Source organism: Enhydra lutris, unplaced genomic scaffold (assembly GCF_002288905.1).
Source record: "Enhydra lutris kenyoni isolate GAN:26980312 unplaced genomic scaffold, ASM228890v2 scaffoldscaffold30, whole genome shotgun sequence".
Classification (NCBI taxonomy): domain Eukaryota; kingdom Metazoa; phylum Chordata; class Mammalia; order Carnivora; family Mustelidae; genus Enhydra; species Enhydra lutris.
The window spans coordinates 20,872,707-20,897,529 of NW_019154114.1; the positions used below are offsets into that span (position 1 = coordinate 20,872,707).

Sequence of the window (24,823 nt, forward strand, 5' to 3'; positions counted from 1 at the left end):
GTTGTGAGGTCAAGCCCCACGTTGGGCATGGAGCTTGCTTAAGATAAAAATTTAAAAAAAATTTTTTTTAGGGGCACTTGGGTGGTTCAGTGGGTTAAGCCTCTGCCTTCGGCTCAGGTCGTGATCCCAGGGTCCTGGGATCGAGCCCCGCATTGGACTCTGCTCAGCGGGGAGCCTGCTTCCTCCTCTCTCTGCCTGTCTCTCTGCCTGCTTGTGATCTCTGTCTGTCAAATCAATAAATAAAATCTTAAATTTTTTTAATGTCTTAAAAAGAACGCAATTAAACTTTCTTAGTATGATATACCACACCTACCAAAATGCTTTAGTAAATACCATTCTTAGCGGGGCCCATTCAAAGCAGTGTCTTTAAAATCAGGCTCAAGGCAAGGATCCTTCAACATTGTATGGGGGCAGTTACCAGCCTAGGGAGTGAGAAAAACAGTAAAAACTCTCAGAGTTGGAAAGGAAGAAACAAAGCCATCAGTACTCTCAGATGATATGACTAGTAAAAACCTGAACCTACAGGGGTGCCTGGGGGGCTCAGTCAGTTAAGCGTCTCCCTTCAGCTCAGGTCATGATCTCAGGGTCCTGGCACCGAGTCCCACAACAGGCTCCCTGCTTAGCGGGGAGCCTGCTTCTCCCTCTGCCTGCTGCTCCCCCTGCTTGTGCTCTCTCTGTCTCTCTTTGTCAAATAAATAAATAAGTAATCTTTTTAAAAAGTCTACAGAAAAAAGAATTAGGAATGATAAGAGTTTAAGGTTTAAGGTTATGTCCAATAATTAAAAACTCAGATCTAGAGCCACGGGAACAGAGCGGCAAGCGGCTGGACTTAGGCAGAGGCCCCAGGGCATGGTCCATCACAGAGCCACTGGTCTCCAGGATGGGATGCGCCCAAGGCCAGAGCTGGTGCAGGAATGTGGGTGGGTGTGGTTCCACCTGGCCGGAGAGGAGGCACTGCCGGGTGGGGAGCAAACGTTTCCTGGTGCTAACCTCCCGAATCTCACGCTTCGCTCTCCACCGGTCCCGGAAATACCGTCTCTGGGTTTCAGCTAGCCTGCAACCCAAAGGTCAGCTCAGATTCACGTTTGCGAGCCAGAGGCCCACTCAGACCCCACGCCCTTGCTCTGCTGTCAGTGAGCCTGGCGTCTTCGTACCGTTCTCCTCTGTCTCCGCGTGCCTGCCGCCCGCTGGCCCCACCCGGGAGAGGGGATGTGCTTGAGCACGCCTGTCCGTCACCCGCACTCACCTGCTCTAGTTCTCCTTCTCTGACACCACCTCACCAACTACCCCGAACCTAGTCTCCAGAAGAAAAAAGGAAATCATGCAGTATGGTGACAAGTCTGTGTTCTGAGTGGGGCTTGGCAGGGACCACGGGTCTGTGCTCTGTGTGGACTCAGGTGGGGCAGCTCGGCTCCCAAGGGTGATTCTGTGGCTGGGAGCTGAGATCTGCAGAAGGTTCTCTCACTCGGAGGGCTGAAGGGACCTCACCCAGGCGCCAGCATGGGACCTCTCCATGGGGGCCGCCTTCCGAGAGCTAGCATCCCAAGAGAACCGGGTGGAAGGTGCATCACCTCTTTGACCCAGTGCCAGATCTGGAATAGCGTTACTCTAACCACGGTCACAAGCCCACTCCAACTCAAGGGAAAGAGATCTAGTCCCTACATCTTTTGGGAAGAGCAGAAAACTCCCAGTGTAGAAGAGCATGCAGTTGGGAAGTAATGTTGGGAAAACACAACCCGTAACTCCTTCCCTGGCTCCCGGCCCCCCTCTGTCTCACAGCCCCATCCTCCGTCCATAGAGGAAGCCCGTGACCCAGGCTGGGCCAGCCGTAATGCACTGTCGCTCCAGCCGCAGGGATTGGGCCAGCCGTGCGCATGTGACCCAGACCAGCCCGGCAGAAGCCAAGCCCGCGGCCACAAACCCCGTGTTGGGAACGGACAGCGCGGCAGAGAGACACGGATGACCCCTTCCTGTGCTCTCCACCCAGGACTCTCGTCCTCAGGGTCTTACGAGAAGAACAACAGCCTAGCTGGACAAGCCACGGAACTGAGTTTTGTGTGACAGCCTAGCGCAATCCCGGTTTACCCCGGTTTATCCCCGGAACGAACAGCCACTTTCACGTCCACGCCGTGTTTGTCAGGGAAACGAACGGAACGCCCAGCATCCCCGAGGACGGCGACTCTGTTTGAAGAGCTGCTGGCAGAGGGACCACGTCCTTTTGTTCATCTTTCCAAGCACTGGACAGGAAAGACTCTGGATAAACTTATCTGGGATGAGTGAGTGAGTGGAGCAGGCTGGCGAAAGCTCCGTGACGGGGGTCTGGTGTCAGATAATCTGCGTTCGAAGCCCACTCCCTCCTCTCACCGGCTTTTGGATCTTGGGCTCTCGGCCTCGAGGCCCAATCTGTGGAGCGGTGATGCCACGATCAACCACCCCAGGCTTGCGGTGAGGATGAGCGGGTCCAGCGGGGGCTCTGTCCGGTGTTGTTGCTGACCCGGGCAGGAGCGACGGCGGCGCTGAGGACAGAAGAGGTGGAGAACAACGGGGAGGTGCCTCCACCTCTGTGCCCGCAGGGGTGGGTTCTGGTTCCAGCATTTACACGTTCCTGACCCTCAGGCAGGGCGGTTTGGGCTGGGCTCAGCTGGTGACTCTTCCGTGGGACGGTGTGGGATCCCTCACGTGGCTTGGTGGTTTGGTGGCTCCCCGGGGCTGCGTGGTCAGAGGTGGCCGCTGCCGCAGGCCTGGCGGTGGGTGTGGCTTGCTTGGCTCTCCTCTGCTCCCCATGGCCTCATCTTCCTTCTGCAGACTGGGACTCCTCGTGGCCGTCCAAGAGAGCAGGAGTGGGGACCACAGGCCCTCAAAACTGAGGTCAGAGGTCACACATCGCTCCTGCCACACTGCGTGGACCAAAGCCCTTTGCACGTTTGCCAGGTCACTTCATGGAGGGGCAGGTCCCTAGGCCTGCGCATTTCAGCTCCTTCTCCCAACCGTACCCTCCCCTTGATAACCTGCCCCCGGAAATCTGCCGCTTTTCCTCTGAACAGTTTTCTACTGCTGTTGCCCTAGAGAGCCCCAAACCTTGTGTTTGAGTTCTGGAGGTCCCAAATCTACAGTGGGCTGCCGGTCTGCGTTTCTCCTGGGCCTCTGAAGGCAGATGTGTTCTCAGGCTTCTCCTGTAGTTTCTGGAGGCACGGTGCTCCCTGGCCTGCGGCTCCCCGCCCATCTCCCCAGCCAGTGGCCTGGCGCGTTTGCCCCTGCCGGACCCCTGCCTACCTCTCCTGCCCCTAAATTGCATTTATGCGTCGCCTGATTGTCTGGAACAATCAATCCACTCATCTCAACACCCTTCATCACATGGACACGGGCCCCTTTGCCTCGAGAGGTAAATAAATACTCATGAGTTCCGGGCACTTGGGACCGGACACCGTGGGGTGGTTACTCTGCCGCACAGAGTCTCGTGTGCTCTCTCTCTAGTCTGGTAGCTTCCGGACTTTTCCCAACATATTTTCCGGTAGCTTCCGGACTTTTCCCAACATATTACCCTTATGAGGTTTAAAACAAAAGAGCCTGCCCCACTCTGTAATAAAAGGCTGGGCTCCCCAGCCCACCTCCCAGGCCACTCCCTGCCTGCGGCGTTGGCCTCGGCCCACAACCTCCCCACACCTCTGCTCCCCACCTGCACGTGGGGGCTGCTCGCGTCCCGTGGCTGCTTTAACGAAACGGCACGTGCTGGAGGCCAGTTGTCCAAGGTCACGGTTTCCGAGGAGGACGCTGGTGTGCAGACTGCCACCCTCCCGTCGCATCCTCACACGACGGAGGGAGCAGGCGCACTGTCCGACGTCTCTGATCCTCTCGGGGCAGGGCCCCCCAGGGACTCCTTCTAGCTGGGATCGCAGCTGCACGTTCAGCCACGTTGGGCTTCGACGTGAACGTCCTCCCAGCCACGCACCCCTGCAAGCCAGAAGGAATGGAGATCCCTGCTTCCCTTCCCGGCTCCCACCCTCCTTCCTGGCAGCTTTCGCTTTCTGCCCTCCGTTCTTCTTTTGCACGCTGCCATTCGTCTTTTTTTTTTTAATTGAAAAATTAATGTATGCAAATGATTAAACAAGATGCGGATGCTACAGAGAGGTTGGCCTCAAAACTACGTCTCCTTCTACCCAACACCTTTTAGGCTGCTGGACCCACCTGTCCAGAGCTAATAAGCAAAGTCATCCGTTTCTTGTGTGTGTCTGTGGAGATGGTCTCTCCCCGCACGCGTGTGTGTACGTGTGCCCGTGAACACGTGTGTGCACACAGGTGCGTGTTTACAACATGGCACGTGTCTCTTCTTACACAAATAGGAGCATCTGTGCACCTCGTTCTTCTTAAAAAGCTTCATTCATCCCAGACCCTGTTCTGATCCCTTCGGACAGACGAACCCCTTCTTTCTCTCTATGCACTGGCGGCTGGTCTCCAGGTACTGGGCGGAGGGTATCCATCCCTCGCTCCAGAGAAATGCGAGGTCCTTCCGGGTCTTCACTGAAGTCAACAGGCATGATCCTTGCCAGCTCAGGAGTAGCGACATCCGTGCCCGAGCTCCTCTGAGCCTGCCTTAGTCCCCGGGTCGGCAGAAGGGGTCTTGAATACCCACGTCGCCCCCTGCCACCACGCAGCAGGCTCTGCTGGGAACATCCCTGGGGTTCGCAGACAAGATGGAACAGCCCCAGGTATGTTCTCTGAAGCAGAAACTGTTGCGGGATGGGGCTAGGCTGCCCCAGCCCAGAGGGACAGAAGAGGGCTACGACCTTGCTTCCCGAGCGTGCCCGTTTCCCGTGGACGGTGGCCCGGCCTGCCACCACCACAAACCGCCCTGCCGAGCCCACCCCATTCACACCTCAACGAGCGATCTAGAAATTATTTATAGACCCGAACTGCACAGAAACCATTGTGTCTGCTGTTGCTGTGGAAACCGGGATGAGGCGCAAGCTTGGGCTTGAAGGGACCACAGAGGCTGGTGAAGGCAGCTGATCTCCAGCTGGGAGCCCCCAGCTCACACACACCATTGGGGCTCACCAGGAATGAAAGGAGTCCTTCGATCATGCTTCCGGGGAGGGCTGGCATGTGTCCCGGAAAGCAGCACCGCCCAAGTGTTCAGCTGCTGGCTGCTGGGTGGGTTTTGTTCAGACCTGGTGATGAAATCGTCCAGAACAAGGTCCCCGAGCCCAGCGAGCATTGGTCAGCCGTGGAGCCTTTCAAGATGCCGGTTCCTCACCTCAGGCTGGCTGCCGCAGGCTTCCAGGGGTCCACACGTTACTTTTTGGATTGGTGGAAGCCCATCGGAGTCAGTGACCTGAGCCCACACACACTTGTGTCCACTCCCTGTCCTAGACGCTTTTGCTAATGTCGCAGTTTCTGCTGGTTTTCTGGGTGGAGACCAGACATGTACAATGGAAGTTCTGTCCTTCCCCTTTCAAAAAATACAGATACTCTATCCACTCTTAGACACCTTGCTTTTTTCACTTAACAGGTTTTACTTTATTTTTTGTATTTCTTTAAAGATTGTGTTTATTTATTGGAGAGAGTGAGCGCACGCAGGGCAGAGGAGGGAGAAGCAGACTCCCCACTGAACGGAGAGCCCGATGAGGGGCTCCATCCCAGGACCCTGGGGTCATGATCTGAGCTGAAGGCAGATGCCCAACCGACTGAGCCCCCCAGGCACCCCGACACTGTATTTTTTTAAAAGATTTTATTTCTTTATTTGACAGACAGAGATCACAAGTAGGCAGAGAGGCAGGCAGAGAGAGAGGACGGGAAGCAGGCTCCCCGCTGAGCAGAGAGCCCGATGTGGGGCTCGATCCCAGAACCCTGAGATCATGACCCGAGCCGAAGGCAGAAGCAGAGGCTTAACCCACTGAGCCCCCCAGGTGCCCCAACACTGTATTTTAAAGGTGTGCCCAGATCAGTGGCCATGGCTGCTGGGCTTTTGTAACCGCACAGAGCTGTCTCCTCTGATGCGGGTCCTGCACACTTTCCCTGATCGTTTTTCTTAGGACAAGTCGCCCAGAAGCAGAACGTAATGTGCAGATTTGTTTTCAGGTGACTATTAGGTGTGTTCATCCCCTGGGGAAATGGGTACAGGCCAGTGGGGAGGAGGCCACACAGGATGCCCGTGTCTTGGAGTGACATAAAGTCCCAGGTATCCCACTGGTGAGGGCAGAGGGCCTGCAGGAGCTCAGGACATTCTCCGAACAGTCCCCACAGACCTGGCTGTGGGAGATGGAAACACACCAAAGCTCCAGGTTCACAGAAATGACAAGCATGGATCCCCCCAAACCAGGCAGGAGGCCAGACCCTCTGCCCTGAACCAAACTGGTCCCTGTATTTGAATCCCACAGGCGGCTTCCCAGCGGCTCTGCCCTAGGGGACCATCCCTATCTGTGGGGGACCTCTGTGAACAATGGAGTACGAGGGGTCCGCGGAGTACAGATCCATTCCCCCCAAGCCTGGTGCCCAGCAGGTGGCTGCTGTCAGACCCACTCCCCCCGCTCCCCCCTGCCACCAGAGCCTCGAGAGCAGGCACCCAGGCTGCCTGGCCGGCGTGCCTGAGCCCCGGTTCCAGAATCACCCAGTTGCCCCCACGTTTTATGGATCTGTTTGTGCCATCGGTGTACAACACATTTATTGGCATTAACGTGGTGATCGATTCCGCATGTTGGATAGTAAAGGTTACGGTCAGGTATGCAGGGTCCTGAACATGCTGGCCTCTGCGGTCCCCCCGAGTCACTCCCCACACGGCCGTGTGAGCTCTGCATGTCATCCCACGGCTGGAGGCCCGGCCCCGGCAGGGACCGCGTGCTTCCCAGGTGAGCCACGTTTCTGTTAAGAAGCTGCTTGTCAGGACTTCTGACTGCTGGCCACCTGTCTCGCTGTGACCGGCCTCACGTCTTCCCAGGCCCGTGCGGATCCTGCCGTGGGCAGGCAGGGCCCCTCCTTGTCTTCTCCTGTGAGTCTTCAAGGCCACGCAGCAGGTGGGGTGTGAGCCGGCCCGTGGGATGTCTCAGGGCCGGTCGGAGAGCACAGCCCTGTGGGTGCAGGAGGCAGAGACGGACTCAGTGTTAGCTGTGGGTGCGTTAACCCTGATGAGGAGGAGCAAAGCATCAGAGGAGGTTTCTCTCTGCGTCTCTCATGTCAAGGTCGGGGTGGCAGGGTTCAGAATCTCCTCACTCAGAACTCTCCGACCCCTTGTGCTGACTTGCTCACCAGGCCGCAGGCCGGCCCTGGGGGAGATCTGCACACAGAGGGTTCCCCAGGCACTGCCAGGCAGAGACCTCAGTTCTGAGGCTGGGGTGACCCTTTGGAGGTGTCCCAGGCATGGGGGAGAGGCCAGGCCTTTGTCTCCTGCAGGGACTACTGGGGTCTGTGGCTCCGGGCAAGACCTCTGTCTTCCGCTGGGGGTGTTCCCGGAGAGGGCGGAGGTGGAGTAGGTGAAGGGCCATGTTCCCTGGGGCACATGGTGCCTAATCGGGCTGGCTTATGTCGGGCTGCACCCCAGCCAGCTGGAAGGGGGTGCGAGGGCGGGTGCCACCCAGGCTCAGGGAAGCGTCCGAGAGTGCCGCGCCTCGCCTCTGCTCAAGCCCCTGGTCGGAACCCGGTCCCCTGGCTGCATCTCCCTACGAGCAGGCCGGCCGCGTGGTGTTGACCGTGAGCTGCGTGCGCCTGTCGGAAGCCGGGGTCTCTGCTGGGAGAGCCACCGGCCCGCTCAGAACCCAGGGGCCCTGAACATGACAGCTGCGAAGGGGAGACGCAGGCCTGACTGCTTGAGGTGGGTAGGAAAGGTGGGAAGTTTAGAGGAGCTCAGGAGGTCCGTGCGCGTTCGTTTTCCAGTCCGCACAATCGTTATCACGAGCTCCGTGGCTGCAGACACCCAGCTGCTGTGGGTCGGGAGTCCGGCCCGGCTGTGCCTCGTTCCTGCTCCAGGCCTCGCCGTGGCTGCAGTCCTGGCGCCGGCCGGGCGGCGCTCTCGTCCGGAGTCAGCCGGGGAGGCCGGCTCCAGGCTCACTCGGGTCACTGGCGGCTGAAGGACCCAGGCTCTCACTTCATCACGGGCGGCACCTGGAGGCCACGCTCAGGCCCTGCCTCACGGCTCCATCCACGGGCACTTCCCAGCAGGCCGTTGACTTCTGCGAGGCCCTCGGGAGGCTCTGTCTCCCTCCACCTGCTAAGACAGAGCCTTGTGTGATGAAATGTAGTGGCGCCCCACATTCCATTGGTTAGAAGCAAGTCACGGGGGCGCCCGGGTGGCTCAGTCGGCTAAGTGTCTGACTCTTGGTTTCGGCTGAGATCACAATCTCGGGGTCGTGGGATCGAGCCCTGCGTCAGGCTCTGTGCTCAGTGCGGGGTCTGCTTCAGATCCTCTCTCGCCCTCTCTCTTTGCCCCTCCTCCTGCTCTCGCAAATCAATCAGTCAATCTTCTTCTTTTTTTTTTTTTTTAAAGAAGCAATTCCACAGGTCTTGTCCACCCTTGAAGGGAGGGGATCCCACAGGACGTGGTTCATGGCCAGTTGCCGTGGTAGTGTCTGCCACAGCACGAGGCTTGAAAACAGTTTCAGAAGGCCCTTGTTCCAGACCCATCTCTGCTCCTGCTGTGGGACCTCAAGCAAGCTACTCACCTTCTTTGGGTCCCAGCATCCTCACCTGTGACTAAGCAGTAGCGGTCAGTAGTCAGCGGTTTCAACATTAAAATAGATGCATGTTTTTCTTATGTTCGAAGATGGTGTTCAGCTAGCAGTGCTGTTCTTGTGTTAATCCTAGGAACGCTCCCGACCGCGGCTACCCACGCTAACCATAACCAAGTGTGCCACAGTGTGGACGGAGCATAGCCACGTCTGAATAATTCTCCAAGGGCAGGAATGCCACCCTCGCTTCACGGACCAGGACACCTGGCTCAGAGAGGCTGAGGGACCTGCCCAAGCCACCCAAGCCACCCAGCTAGAAAACGGCAGCACTGGGCACTCGGCCCAGGCAGGCCCAACTTCAAAGCATGTGCCCTTCCCCCACTGTCCCCTCTATCTCTAATTGGCAGCTGTCACTGCTCTCTGACGGAATTTAACTTTCCAGCAGGCAGGCTGGGGGTGGGAAGAGGCTGCTTGCTCTGACCTTGACAGAGTTCTGGGGAAAACCTGGGCCCGTCACCACACCCTCCTGCTAACCCTTCCCCTTCGCCACCGAGCAGCCCCTTTCAGCAGAACTCAGGAGGGGACAGCTTGGCTCTCTGGTAGCCAGGCTGGCCCTGGAGTGTGCTGACCGTCCCCACACGTCTTTATGACATCCCGTCTCAAGGAGAACAGTGACCCGACCGGTCACCACCAGTGAAACTGTCTTCAGAACCCGCCGATGCATTTGCCTGCCTTTAACTGGGGCTTCTGTCTCCACTGAAGGCAGCTGGGGTTTCTGAAGGGGAGAGGTGGCTGTTGCCACCCACAGTAGGACTGCGCGGGGAGGGGCTCATGGGGTATCATTTACAGCGGCGTGGCAGGCAGAGCGCCACCACGATGACGCGGTGCTCCCACGCGGACAGCTGCTGAGCTTCATCCACGCTGGGCCTGGGGGGCGCAGGGGACTGGGGCTGGAATGTGGGGGCAACGTGGAGCCATAGCCTTAAAGGGTGTGACCTTCAGGTGAGAAGCCTGGCCGGACGCCACCTGGGGGAAGGGTGCAGAGGACGAGACACTTGGGCCTCCTTCTGCACCTTCCCACTTAGCTGGTAGCAGGGCACCCTCTGGGCTCCAGAAGCCAGAGAGCAAGGAGGGCTGTTTCTGCAGAACGTACCGGTCAGCTCCGAGGGCGGAGAGCAGGGTGGACGGGGTGGAGAGTGGGCGGGCAGGTGGTTTTGGTGGAGGATGTCGGAGCAGGGGTTAGGTGGGCATTGGCATCAAGCTTTGCGGCGGGCTGAGGATGTGGCCGACATCGCAGGGCGAGCAAGTGACAGCGCCTGTGCGTTTCTTCGACTTCCTGGCCCGGAGCTGGGTGCGGGAGGAGGGCGTGGGGAGGAGCGGACTGTTCTCCAGGAGAGACGGAGGGCTGGGGTTGGGGGCCAGAGAGCAGACGGGGTGGGGGGAGCATGTGAGGAGGGCTGGAGGCAGAGAGAGCGGACAGGAGCCAGCAGGTGGCAGGAGGCTGCGGTGGGGACCGAGGTGACCAGCAGTCTGACTCTGTGATGGCACGTCGCCGTCAACACCCAAGAGGCCTGACAACAAAAAGCAACATGCGTCCATCTCTGGGGGAAAGGAAGCCGCATCTTCCTGACCTGATGGCTGGGAAGGAATTAACAAGATCCTCAACGCACAAACTGTGGAAGAAAATATTGGTTGCTTTGACATTAAAAATGTGAAAATTTCTGGGGGCCCCTGGGGAGCTGTCAGTCAGGCGTCTGCCGTCGGCTCAGGTCATGGTCTTGGGGTCCTGGGATGGAGCCCCTTGTCCGGCTCCCTGCTCAGCGGGGGCGTCTGCGTCTCCCTCTCCCACTCCCCGGCTCATGCGCGCGTACACTCTCTCTCCCCCCCCAAAATAAGTAAATAAAATCTAAAATGTAGAGATTTCCATTACAAAGTGAAGACACAAGTCACGGACTAAAGGTCACTGGCAGTATAAGCCGCTGAGGACAGAGTAGCATCTAGAGCATCTGAGGGACTTCGGAAAACCTGTCAGGGAAGACAAGGAACCAGACGGAGAGACGAGCAAAGCGCACGGGCCGGTCGGGCAAGCGGAAGACGGGGCTTGGGCCCAGAGTGCGGCACACTGCGGGGCTCGCTGGCCCGCGGGAACACACGGGCTGGGTCACAGCGCGCCACCTTTTCACGCCCAGCAGGCGGGCAGAGCACCAGGCGTGGTCAGGATGGGGGACGTAGGCATGTGGCACTCGCAGCAGGAAGGCCCCGCGAGCATCCCTGCAGCAGAGACGCCACACACGCGCCATGACCCGGTGGTGAGTGCTCTGCGGAGGGCAGGCCACGGGAGACTGCTCCGGGCGTGCAAAGACACGCATCAGCGTTCACGGTATTGTTTGTCACGGCAAGCAGCCTGGGAGCGTCGATGGGCGGGAGAATGAATCACTCGATTATGGTAAATTTGTACAGTGGGATCTTGGGGACTTGACAATGAATGAATGAAAGCCGGTAAACCCCCGACATAATGAGTCAGAAAAGCTGAAGGGCACGTGTGGCACAGCTGCTCGCACGCCGTCTGAAAGGAAGCCCAGGGAAGGTGGTCTAGGGCTCACCCGGGAGCTGTGTGCGGTGCTGAGAGCCGGACCCTCCCCCATGCTCCACCCGTCCCGTCCGTGGGGCTCCGCTGCTCAGGCCGGGCGGCGACAGGGTGGGAGGCAGCATGTAGCGGTGTGTGCGTGGGGGGGTGAGTGTATCTGTGAGTGTGGGTGACTGTGCCCAGCAGAGGGGGCAGGGGTGTGTATGTGAGCAGGGGTGAGTGTTGGTGGGGAACGGAGTGTGTGTACACATGGGCACATATATGGGCACGTGTGAGTGGGCGTGCTCACACGAGTGTGGGGTGTGAGAGCGTATGTGAGTGCGTGACCGCGTGTGGGTGACGAGGGTGAGCGCGTGACACGTGAGAGCCGGTGTGAGTCTGAGCATGAACACGCGTGCATCGTGATAGTGTGAGCGGCGTGTGACAGTGGGTGTGTGAGTGTGTGCTAACGTGAGGCTGAGCCCTGAGGCCACTTGTGGGAAACCCTGAGGAGCCGGCCCCCCAGTGCGGGTGACTTGGGGGCCATCCCCGAGGTCCCCATCACTGGACATGGGCCACTCTGGCAGCTAGAGCCAGAGGGGGGCCCAAGGAACGGGATCGCTGGCCTCCTTAGGAGCCGCCTTCAAGGGAAGATCGACGTGATGGGCCCCAGACACGAGGACCTCGGGCCCCCCAGTTCTTCAGGAAGGTTCCTACCAGGTGCACTTCCTGGTCCGTCCAGCAGGTGGCGCTGCCCAGGCAGTTTGCAGTGGGATGTCTGGGTCTGGGCCCAACCCCCTGTGCAAGTTGGGGAAACTGAGGCAGGACTTCTCCTGCCTCCAAGGCTTTTCCTTCCACACCAGGGAATTCACTCCCACAGGTGCCGAGTGTTCATGGGGACTTGCTCCATCCCCAGGGCTGTGAACGGGGTGAGCAGAGCAGGGCTCCCTCAGGAGTTCACGTCCCGGAGACGGGACGGGCGCATGTCCTGTGGGAAGTGCCTGGCCCTGGAACAGTGCCCTCATCCCACATCCAGCCCAGTGTGCACGGGAGCCCCCCGCGCCAGCTGGCCCCGAGCCCCCCTGGGATTTACGGTCATGGCTGTGCGCCTCAGCTCCCTCGTTAGCACCTGGTCTCTCCTGTCTCCATGTTTCGGGGACAGGCAGCATGTCCCGTGCACAAGAATGGGGACACAGATGGACATGAGACACCCTGCAAAGGCACTGGGGCCCCTCCACGTGGGCACCTCAGCGAGCCCTTACCTGCGGTGCTGGGGGCAGGTGGGTTCAGGACATGCTCGAGTCCCAGACGCTACTGTGGGTGTGGGTCTTTGGAGACGTGCTCCGGTGAAGCTGAGGTCCTGCTGGATGGAGTCGGGGAGCTTTAAATCCAATGTCAAATGTCCTTAGGAGAAGAGACACAGAGACAGACTCACCCAGCAGAGAGGCCCCATGGGGACAGAGGCACAGGCTGGAAGGACAAGTCTGCGGAGGAAGGCCCTGGGTTGGTAGCCAGCATCAGCACCCAGGGGCGCAGGAAGGATCCTCCTCTAGAGGCCTGAGGGAGTGTGGCTCTGCTGACCCCTTGATCTCAGTCTTCCCACCTCCAGAATGGGAGAAAACAGACTTCTTTGTGCCCAGCCCCGCGGTCTGGTCTGTGGTGCTTGCTGTGGCCGCCCTGTGCTGCTCATGTGGAGGGCACACCCAGGACCGGGAGGGAGCCTCTGGCTCACAGCAGCCCCGAGGGGCAGGCTGGCTCCCCACCCCCTTTTCCTCCGAGACCTGACTTGGAGGGGCCAAACATGGGCCAGGTGGGCGCCTCTGGGGCTCCTAGCCAGACTTCCCCAGATCTCAGCTCGGCGGCTGGATGCAGACCCCTCAGCCACCATGTTCACGCACACGTGTCCCAGTGTGTCCCCCACCCCGGCCCGTGCATGCTCTGAGCACACGCCTGAGTGGCGCTCCAGGCTGAGGCACGGTGAGGCATCCTGTGCCTGCCACTTGCAAGGCAGGGATATGCCCTTGGAGCCTCCGTTGTCCCATCTGTAAGGGGCTAGTCCTAGCTGGCCCACAGGGCCATTGTTAGGATGACCCCAGACATTGCCGTCCCGTGCGGGGAGAGCAGGTGCTCCGTGAGCGGCGGACCCTGACTGTGGGTGTGCAGCGCGGCCGAGAAGACCGGGTGGGCGAGCCGAGGGACAGCAGCTCCTTGATTCCCACCTATGAGCTGCTGGCGGGCCGCAGGGAAGCTGGTGGTGGTTCAGGCAGGAGGGGCGGGTCTGGGGCAGCCCGAGGGCCAAGAGAGAAGAAAAGTCCGCCTGTGGGCAGGGCTCACGCGTACAGCTCCTGCACAGCCAGTGGGTTAAAACCTGAGTATTGAAGAGAGACAGGTTCCGCCAGCGGATGAGCAGGTGCGTGAGGTTCACAGCTGGCCTTAGCTTCGGATGCACAGAGTCCAAATGGAAGGCTCCCAAAGTCGGGGTGCAGTGGGGGAGGGGGCGGCACGCAGGGGATCACATGATTTTCTCGCAACCTGTGTCAGCAGTCCAGTTTCAGAGACTGACCTTAAAATCCGTTCACGCGAGTATAGGTTCTGACCATACGGCCCAGGGCAATGGTGAGCACAGGCAGGAGCAAGTGGGGGGCCTGAGGTCTGATGGGGGGAGGACATGGATGGCAGCGCCAGGCGCCACGTAGGGGAGGGCTGCGTGGTCTGGCCCGCGGGGCCCCCTCCACGACCAGAAGTATCTGCTTCCGTCTGCAGCGGGAATAGGCAGCTGGAGCCCCAGGGGAGGGAAGTTGAGGTTCGATTTTTGTTGCTTTTTTTAACGTCCGATATTTCTGTAGGACCCACTTGCTGGGCGTCTCATGGGGCGCTGTCCTCCTGCTGTCAGTGGACACGCAGACCACAAAATAAAGCAGTTATTCCCGTCTGATTTGTCACTCCAGTGTAAACTTTGGCGGGTATGGCTGTTCTAAACGAACCATCCAGCACCGGCCTCAGGGTCCCTTTACCCTGGTAAAGCCGGGCCAGCCAGAGAGCAGTTCCAGACACAAAAGCCACTTTGTGCTTGAAGACGTCCCCCCCGGTGTTATGTATCACGGGAAGTATTGGGAACAGCAGACGCGTCCAGCCACAGGGGATGGCCGAGTGATCAGCGCGGTTCCTCCAGACAGAGCGTCACCGACCATCCACAGACGCAGCCAGAAATGTTACCGTGTGCTCTCGAGACCCAGCAATGTCACTTCCAAGAAGCCCTCTCCAAGGCACACCCAAGGGAGAGTCCACAACCTTTCACAAAGATTGTGAAAAGCCGGACTCCACCTGGTGGCCCCCCGCGGGGTTGAACGCGGTTGAACCAGCTTCCGAACGTGGAGTGCGGAATGGAGCGCAGAGACCGATGGGCAAGTTCGAAGAATTCAGGGGAGGGTCGATCTGCACAGGTGCGCGTGGGGCTCAAGGCGGTCAGCAAAGGACGTGGGAGCCAGCAGCCGTCGCCTTCAGGGAGCGCGGTCCCCTGCCCACCTGGGGAGAAGGAAGGGGCCTCTGTGTGGGGCCAGCAGCTTCGCAGGGTCCTGGGACAGAGGCCGCGCACTTAACGATGGATATGAGTATGTGCAGAACTCCGAAACATGATTTATTTTCGTGTCTTTGCTCTCCTATCACAGGGGCTGTGTGAGACCATGCAAGAGGTAAGACATGACTGCACGTACACGTGTGTACATGCATTTAAAGTCAGAAATATCACAGCACACACACATGTAGGTAGGGTCTTTAGTGTGTAAATAAGTGAGCAAATACCTTTCTCCAGGGAGGGTTTTTAAAAATCGGACCGGCCCGGTGAGAACCAGAGGGTTGGCAGCGACAACCCCTGGGTATTAGGGTTAAGGGCCATCTTTTTGTCTTCTCTCTTCATCACGCTTTTTATTTTCTGAACATTTTGCAATGAGTCCGTACTCCTCTTACGAGGAGAAAAATAACTATTTTGCAATAAATGCATAAATAAATGTTACAAGGGAATGCCAGTGTTTACCAGGATTACGAAACGGCACCGACAGACCCTTGCGGAGGTTTTGTGAAGTGGGACAAGATGGAGGGCTGCCCCGGTGTGCTCGGTGCGTATATGACACGTGTGGACGGCGGGGACCCTGCCTGGGTGGGAGATGAGGGGCGGCCCCCTGATGGGCTGCTTCTGCCCTCTTTCTCTGCCCTTGTCTTTGATGGAAGATTCCCCCACAAAAATGAATCAAATGGCTTTTCAGAGAGGGCCGAGAGGAAGGGAGCTGGACGCCGTCCCCAGACAAGAGGAAGGGGTCACATCAGATCTAGACGGCCCTGGAAGATGGGACAGAGTCTGCTCTCCCAGTTCCCACATGGGGAAACCGAGGCCGAGAAGCGTTAACCCTCCTTTCTCACTCACTGTGCCCTTACTGTTGTCACATGGGCTCCCTGCCAGAGCCCTGAGACTGGATGCTCTGGTAATCCCCATCTTACTGAAACAGAGCAGTTACGCAACTCGCCCGAGACCGCACAGCCAGAGCAGGCTTTGAAGCCCCGAGCCAGACTCAGAGCCACACGCTCGGCCCTGCCAGCTGCCTCCAGGAAGGGCCTGACCGCGCTGGCCCACGGTTCTGTCCTTGCTGCTGAACTCCCCACCCGTGTCCAGGCCATTCTCTTGCCTGAAACACCCTCACTTTTCTGCTCTGTCTGAGGGGAGGAAGGGCTGGGCTGCTCTGTGGGCAACATCCCTTCCCATACACTCGGACTTGCCAACCAGCTGGGGGCCATATTGCTCACACCCAGCTTCCCCGGGCACCGTGGCCACTCACTCACCACTGGGCAGCGCCTCTGCTTCCCAGACAGACAGCGTTTTCCCATCCTGCCTACACTTTCTGGAAAACCGGTGTCATGGCTGATGACTGGACGGGCCTGGCCCTGAGTGGCCTTCCTGGCTGGCTGGGCCCTGGGGACATGGTAGGCACAGAAATAGCCTTGCTTCTCCCCAGCTGCTAAAAGCCCACCCAGCTGCTGGCACGAGGTCTGAGTGCCCGACTGCCCTGTTCTCTGCTCGGGACTGGCCCTGTTTCCCTCCTGGACAGAGCAGAGAGCGAATCCTCAGTCTGTGGCCCCCAGAGTTTCCAGGCTGGGACTCGACGGGGGATGGGATGAGGAGCCGAGGCCGTCGCCTCCAACAGCCCGGACGTTCCCGCTGCCACTTGGGCTGGCAAGGTTTAAAGTTCCCATTGCTCGGGAAGGACAAGGACAGGCTAAAGGGTCTGCCAGCCCAGCAGCGAGGGTTGATTCTCACTGGGGCAGGGATTCCTATGGGGTTCATGGGTCTGTAAACTTAGATGGGAAGAAGGAATTACACCTTTGCCCCAGACCCCAGCCTCAGCAGGATTAGCCAAGAGGCAACTTTGCTGCCCATGGAGACTTCAGACGGGCATATCAGCCAGAGTCAGTGCAGATATCTCAGAAATGCCGTCCTCACTCCAACCTTCCAGGCAGGTACCGTGATCATCCCCTTTACAGAAGACAGAACCAGGGTCGGCAGGGACCCATGACTCAAGCTTGTGAATTCCAGCACAGGTCCATCTAACCCCACCTCCCCAGCCATCCTCTTATTTTTGGACATATTTCCGTGTGTGTACCTTTCCCCCTAAGTACTTTGCCACGCGTATCACAAACAAGATGTCAGTACTGTAGACGCTTTACTTCTGGAAATGCAGATCTCTTGACCCCTTCTTGCCTATCCCCACACCCACCCTGCAGTCACAAGCTGAGAGATCTTGGGCCAGGAACCAGCAGGACCCCCTGAGTTACCCCCTAGACCCCTGGTTTCTGGAGGACCCTCTTCCTTGGAGAATCTGAGGACAGAAGCTGGTGTCTTAGTTTTTGCCCGGGCTCGTTCCTCTTGAAGCTTCAGTGCAAGCCGGGTGCTGCCTTTCTGCTATGGAGACACACATGCAACATCTTCCCCTGGGGGTCCCGGCAGCTCTGGCACCAGTGCCCCAGCTCCTCAACTTGTACGGTCTGATCCCATAGGTAGTGAGCCCTCCGTCACTGGAGGCATGTAAGTGAAGACTGAAAAGAGCTCTGGAGAGGGTGGGGAGATGTTGTAGAGCACATTCGAACCCAGAACACGGCCTGACTGGCATCGGGGTTTCTGCACCTCTGCCCGTGGGCATGCCAGGCGGGAGAGCTCTGCAGCTCTACCCCATGCCCACTGCAGGCTGTTTTGTGGTGTCCTGCTCCCTGTCCATTAGACGCCAGGAGCACCTCCCACCCAACCAAAGTGAACCCCCAGAAGTGTCCCCTGGGGGGAACTCACCCTGTTGAGAACTTCTGAAGTAGCGGGAACTGAAAGTCCTTTCTGTCCTCAAATCCCAGGACCGAATCTGCTCCCAGGGCAGCCCCCTCGTCCTCTCTGTTCGTGGCGCTGCAGCCTTTCGGTTGCTATGGAAACTGGGCCTTTTCTTGCCTCGCCATCTCCTCGCCCAGCTCACTGATACCTTCTTTCAACTCAGGGAACCCGTGTGGGAGCCCGGGGGCGCCCGCAGACAGCCCCCCGGTTCCTCTTCTGCCAGCCCCGAGCGACCGACCCGGGCCTCCCCAGGAGCGAGGATTCAGGGAGAGGGGCCGGCGCGCAGGGCTCCCTCCCTGAACCGGCCCGCAGGGAAGGAGGGGCAGGGGGCTGGGTCCGGTGGGGCGGGGCCGCTGCCAGAGAGACGCGGGGGTCGACACGACACCCGACACCCGAGTGGAGATGAAGGAAGCAGAGGTGGGCGGTTTGCCGGTGTGCGGCGGCTGCAGAGACCCGCCCTGGCCTGGTCCTTGCCCCTGGAGGCAACAAACCCCACACCGGCCTTAAGCAGGGGTGAGTGACATACCCTGGGAGTGAGAAGGGGTAGGAGAGGGGCTAGGAGACAGGTGGGAGGCAGTTGCAGCAGTCCAGGAGGAGGCAGTGAGGAATGGGCCCCGCGGTGGTGGCCAGAGCGGGGGCTGGGCAGGCGGAACGCAGAGGGAGAGCAGGTCTGATGCAGCGGGAAGAGCCACGGCTGGGGCCAGGCCTCCTGGGGGTGGGGCCAGGCCTCCTGGGGGTGGGGCCAGGCATTGGGGTGGGGGCGGAGGGGGAGCCATATGTTGTGGGGGTGGGGGCCAGGCCTCTTTGGGGTGGGGCCATAGGCCCATGGGGAGGGGCCAGACATTGGGGGAAGGAGGGGAAGGGGCAGTCATATATTGTGGCGGAGGGTTCGGACTGCATATCCTAAGGGTGGGGCCGTATATCCTAGGGGGTAGGGCCATATGCCCTTGGGGCAGGGCCAGGCCTCCTGGGGGTGGAGCCAGGCCTCCTGGGGGCGGGGCAAGGCCTCCTGGGGTGGGGCCATATAGCCTACGGGTGGAGCCAGGCGTTCGGGGTGGGGGTGGAGGGGAGCCATATGTCGTGGGGGTGGGGCCCGTCCTCTTGCGTGTGGGGCCATATATCTTAGAAGGCTGGGCAGGCCTTTGGTTGGAGAAGGGAAAGGAAAGTGCCCTTCTTGCCGGCCCTCTGGCTGTCTCCCAGCTTCCTTTTCTTGGGGCTACCTCCGTGTTTCCCTCCTAACCTTAGCCATCGGCCCAAACAGTACCTTCCGAAATCCTTACCTGGAAAGCGTCTGCCTGGAATGGTTCTGTCCGTGGGGTTCTGCTCACGTCCCTGGGGATGATGCGGCACGTGGAGCACACACTGCGCCTGGTCTGGGAGGGACTGGAGGCGCTATGGCAGAGGCCGGACCGTGGGCCGCGTGCCACTGTTCGGGTGGGGAAGGAAAACAACCGGTAAGGCTGTGTGCATGTGTGCCCATCCACGTTTCCGGGGCGACTCCAAGACGCTGGCCGCATTGCTGTGTTGCTTCCCTGTGGGGAGCTGGGCACTGAGAAAGGCCGAGAAGGAGACTTCTCACCTTATTCCTGAGCCGGCTGCGAGCTGCTTGTGGGCACGTCAGGGAACAGAACCTGGCTCAGCGTAGTGAATAAGGAGCCCGTCTCATCATGGGACCCAGAGGCAGGCAGCTGGGGCAGCAGGGACCTCACCTGGCTCCTGTCTTCATGTCTGCATGACGGCGGCTGCACCACCGCCCTCCGTGGCCTCCACACTGGAAGGAGGGCCTTGCAAAGCGCAGAAACCAGCTGAGTGGGAAGGGCTCTTCCAGAAGCCTGTTCCTGCCATGCATGGGCTGTCAGCGGTGCTGGGTCCCACAGCCCAACCCAGGGAAGGCTGGGACATGGGGGTTTTCAGCAAGGACTTGATGCCCCAGACGAAATCAGAACCCTGGTGGCAAAGAAGACAGAAGGCATGGAGGCAGGATGGGCACACTGTGTGCCTTTTGAATTTTGTACTAGGAAACTCCATCGCCTACTTAAAACAAACAGCCCTCTCCGGCACTTGTCCTGTCCCCGTGGCCCCCAGCTTGCGTCCATCCCAGAACCTCGGTCTCTACACACAGCACCCCCATGGGAGCAGATGCAGGCACAGTTTGGAGCAGGGAGGCTCAAGGCAGCATGGTCTTCCCCCTTCCTGCAGCGGGAGGATGGTGCTATGCCAGGGACAGGTGAGATGGCAGATGGTGGCTGAGCGGGGTGGCAGTCTGCAAGGTAATGAGGTAGCTCACTATCAGGCAATTTTTGTTGGTGGCTGAGAGCCCAGCCCCAGTCCAGCTCACTCAGCCCAGGGAGGTGCGGTCTGGGCCCGGTCCTGCCTGTTTCGAGAAGGCTCAGCTGTGCCTGCATGCAGAAGGTCCTTTGGTGCCCCCCTGTGAGGGGCCAGGATTCCCCAATCTGCTGCCTAGAGATCGGTGTGCTTCAAAGACAGGTCCTGGGCTCCTCCGCCCAGAGAGGAAGATTCAGCAGGTCAGAGGGGCCCCGCAGCCTGCCGTTCCAGACAAGCTCCAGGTGCTTCTGACGCAGTGGCGTCCCTGGCTCGACCTGGGATCCACATCCACAGAGCTTTGCTGAGCGCCTGTGGGACTCCCTTTGCATGCGCTGCCTCCCGTACGGTCCCCGGGATTGCCACCCACGAGATGAAACTGGCATGAGCCCGTTTCACAGACAAGGAAATAGAAACCTAGCCTGTGAAGTCCTGCGGTCAAGGTCACACCGCTGTCCGGAAGGAGCCTCTATCCTGGCAGACAGGCTTGCTCCCAGGAGCGGGCAAAGTCTGTGCCTGTTGGCCCGTGTGACCTCCGTGACCTGAAGGTGTCCCATGGCTGGTCCTCTCCAGCAGAAGACAGACCGATGCCTTAGGGCCGTATCCTCGCCTGCGTTCCAGCCCCATCAGACGGCAGGCACCTGCATTTGTCAAAGGAGCAGAATTAATATTATGTGACCGATACACATTTGTATGTATTGCACACCACACATATATACACACATTATGTATTTGTATATATAAATCTCTCGCCCACACACACACGTGTATATATGTATGGAGGCCTGCATTCCAGAGTGTGCAGGGTGGGCTGGCCTGGGCTGGAGACCCCGAGGACAGCTGATGCTACCGTCCCAGTCTGTTGTGTGCTGGCAGAATGCCCTGCCCTCTGACTTGGAGGAGGTCAGTCTTTTGTTGTATTCAGGCCTTCACCTGATTGGATGAGACCCACCCTTATTGTGGAGGGCAACCTTCTGTACTCAACCCACAGATTTAAAAGCTAGTCTCATCTAAACACATCCAGAATAAGGTTTGACTAAATAAATATCCAGGCACTGTGGCCCAGCCGCCTGGACTCATAAAATCTATACCTCACTGTGCCCGGTAGATACTTGTGGAATGAATAAATCCAGGCCCATTCTGTTAGGGCAGAATCGTCTTTGATGGGCAATAGCCTGGACATGGGAAAGCCTGCTGTGTCCTAGGCCAGGCCTTGCCCTACTGACCACCTCTTGGTGTGGCCTCAGCCCTGAGCTCCCATTTGTTCCTTTGCTGGAGGGAGACCAGTCTAGACTGGGGCCAGCTGGGAACCTGCCCGCTGCTCTGCCCAAGCAGAGGTGTCCAGCCCCGCAGGGCATGGTGGCGGCCTCCCCAGGCAGCCGCCAGCTCTGCTGCCCTTGGAAGTGTCCCAGGTCTGAGCACTGACCACTGGCTCTGGGAGATTGTGGACTGGTGTGCCCACACACTGACCTTGAGGCCCGAGGCTTGGCTTCCCTCTCCTGTTATGTAGCCTGCCCCCCGGGAGGGTCCCAAATGCTCACCCCAACTTTACCGTGCCGCAGTGGCTTTGCCATCACCAGGGAGCGCAGTCAGGGCCCAGGCTACCTGTGGTGGGGGGGGGGCGCTCTGGACTCCGGCTTTCTGGGTTTCAGTCCCCACTCTGCCACCTGGCACGGCGTGAGCAAGCAACGTGGCTCATTTCCTCTGCTGCCGCATGGACAGCACCTGGGTGGCTGCAAGGGTCCAGCGGGCAGTGCGGGCAGGCTCTGAGGGGCCTGCGGATGGGAAGACATTCACGGGTCAGCACTGTGGTGCCGTCCACAGAGGCCAGCGTCCCTCGGCCCTGCCGTGGGCTCCCTGAAGGGAGGCCTTGGGGGCAGCGGTGGTGTGCCCGGGTGTTCATCGGCGTCTCCTCCCACCGGGCTCTTCCCTATAAACACCTCCCCTGAGGGCCGCGTCAGGCTGGCCGCCGGCGAGGACTCCGCCCACTTGCCTGCCGGGCGGCCCTGGACAGTGACCCGCCTTCTGCCGCCGCACGGCTGTTACCGAGAGTCCTCATCTGTAGCGTGGGGGTGACGATCGTGGCGCGCCCTAGGATGGCTTTGGAGACGAACGGGAGTGTAGGAAGCGGGCTCGCCCTGGAGCTTGGCGCAGAGGAAGGACTCAAAACACAGGTGTAGTGGCATCGCCGGGGGCGTGCGGATGAGAAATCCCAGCTCTCTCGAGATTGAGCTGGCCCCGTGAAACCTCCACTTCATTCCTCAAACGTGAAACTCGCCGTTTCAAGGGAGCACTCAGTGGTGTCCGACACATTCTCGGAGTCGTCACAATTATCGGCACCACTTACTTCGAGAACCTTCCATCGCCCCAAACAGAAAGCCCGTCCCCATCAGCAGACACTCCCCACTTCGCTCCCCAGGCCCTGGCACCCACAAACCTGCTCTCCGTCCCTGGATTTTCCTCCTCTTCATGCACAGCTTGTGTGGACAGACCCTCACAGCAAGTGGGGACTCTGCACCCCCGTTTCCCCCTCCCTCTTGTAGCACGGGTCAGCCCTTCCTGCCTTTTCACTGCCCGCTAACATCCCACTGTCCCCACAGCGTGTGTACCCGTTCTTCAGCCGATGGACACTTGGGCTGCCTCCTTACGCTAACGTTGGAAACATCTTTATCCGCAGACTTTTTATTGAAATACGACACACCCGCCAAGCACACAAATCCCGCCTGGGCCGGGGGCTGCGTTCTCAGAACGAAGGCATTCATGGAACAGTAAGAAACAGATCATCGCCAGCCCCGTTAGCCCCCGCTCCCCGGCCTCCTTGAGCGTCGAAGTGACCTTCAGCACGGAAGGTTGGCTTCTGACCCAGCAGGCGTCTCTCCCGCTCACTGCTGTCTGGGACTCTTCTGTGCAGCACGCGGCTTCCGCTCGCTCCTCTTCGTCGTGGCGTGGCGCTCCATCGTCCAGCAGACCACGTTTGTTTATTCCTCCTGCTGCGGACTGATAGCGGGTGGCTCCCGGGGACAGCTGTCACCAGCTGCGCACTGTGGACGTCCCGGCACGCGCCTGTGGAATGACAGGTGCGTCCGTTTCTGCTGCGACGGGGGCTTGAAGTTGTGGCGTGTGCGTGCTCAGCCTCAGGAGGCACGGCTGGCTCAAAGCTCCATCACTCAGAACCCCCGAAGTGTCTGAAAGTGCCCGTTACACGCGCCCTCGGCCTCCGTCAACGTTCGCTCTGTTTAGGCTTCCTCGAGATACAAGGCGCAGACCGCACGATTCGTCCGCGTCCAGCGCACGGTTCGGCGGAGCTGAGCGGACGCAGTAGGGCTGCACGGCTGTCGCTGGGGCCAATTTTAGAACGTTTGAATCACCCTGAAAAGAATCCCTCGTGCCCTGGCCGTCAGCCTCAGACCCCACCCCATCCCACCCTGGGCCGTCTCCGATTTACCTTCTGTCCCCGCACAGTGCTGTCAGATGGGCCGCGGTATCCTGGGACGGCTTCACTTGACGCAGGGTTCCGGGCTCCCGCCTGGTGGCACGTGTCAGCACGTCAGCGTCGTTTGCGGCTGATTCGTATTCCAGGACAGCTCGTGTTTCGTTTGCCTGTTCAGCAGGTGACTTGGGCTCTGTCGTGAGTGGTGTTGCCGTGGGTATTCTGGTCCAGGGTTTTGTGCGGACGCATGTTTTCATTTCCTTCGGGTCGATACCCAGGAGTGGGAATTCTGGGCAGTTCCTCCACATTGAACTGTTGGAGGAAGCGCCAGACTTGGTTCCCGCCGTGGCCGTACCGCTGTCCCCCCCAGCAGCCATCTCCGCTCCCAGCAAGGACCATGACTCCACCAGGTGCAGCTGGGCGTAGAGAAGCCCCAGGGAAGGTGGGATTTTGTCACCCGGAGCACGCTGGCGGGGAGCTGTGCTGCGATCGTGTGGACGGCCCGGGACAGCCAGCGTCTGGGGAGAGTCCAGTCCCGCCTTCATGTACGCAGGGGCCACACCATGTCTCGAGGCAGCGGTGTTGGGCCGAGAGTCAACAGTGGGGTCTGTGGCCACAGGCTGTAGCTCCTCTCCCTGAGCTGTTCCGAATCTCTGGTGGCAGGAGTCTCCCAGGAAGGGCGGTTCATCCCACACGGTGCAGGAGCCAGCCTTGGTGACTTGTGCGGTTTCTAGGGAGTGTCACACAGGCCCGGCCGGCAGTGCTGTCCAGCCCCGACTGGTGGTCCTGTGCTCCTGTTATGCCAAAGCCCAGGTTTTCCTTCTTGGGGAGGCTGGGACTGGTTTTCAGTCACTCACAGAAAGTTCCAGAAGTTGTCTTTGACGTGGAGAAATCCCCCAGAACAGAGGAAGGGGGACTGCAAAGTGGTCAGCCCTCCCAGGGGGCCATTGCTGCTTGGACGGAAGCACAGAGGGGTCCAAGCGGGCTCTGGTCTGCGGAGACACCAGCTTCGGCATGAAGGCACTGGGTGCTGGGCGGTCCCTGGGCACCGTTTTGCCTGCAGGGGAGGCCCTGCTGGGTGGTCACTGGGCACCGTCGTGTCTGCGGGGGAGGCCCTCCTCCTCGCCTGAGCTCTGGGCCTCTTCCTGGAGCGAGGCACACGGTCTGCTGGAATCTGGGCTTGGCTGCGTAGCAGGGGTTTGGATTCAGCCCCTGACTCCCAAGTGGCCTTGAGCAGGTCATTGGCCTTCCCAGTCTCAGTTTGCCCATCAGCAGGAGCACAGGGTCAACCCGATGATTATTTGGGCTCTCCTAGCTCTCTTGGGAAGTGGACCCCAGCTGCACACTGGTCTTTGGACAACAATCCTTCCTCCAAGGCAGCTAGCAGGGCCTGTGGCCCTCCCAGAGGCCGCGTGTGATGTGTTTATATTCTGGAGCAGAAGAATGCCTGGATCCTGGAGGCGGGCCGCCCTGGCCATCCTGCCTGT

The 24,823-nt window shown here is 59.5% G+C and overlaps 1 long non-coding RNA gene across 1 annotated transcript; it reads right to left on the reverse strand.

Annotated features, from left to right (window-relative positions):
• Positions 1–10,112: 10,112 nt before the first annotated feature.
• Positions 10,113–18,132, reverse strand: LOC111153028. Its single transcript, XR_002640980.1, has 3 exons — positions 17,552–18,132; positions 12,483–14,745; positions 10,113–10,225 (listed from the first exon to the last, which is right to left on the reverse strand). It is a non-coding gene; the product is annotated as an uncharacterized LOC111153028 (long non-coding RNA).
• Positions 18,133–24,823: the final 6,691 nt, after the last annotated feature.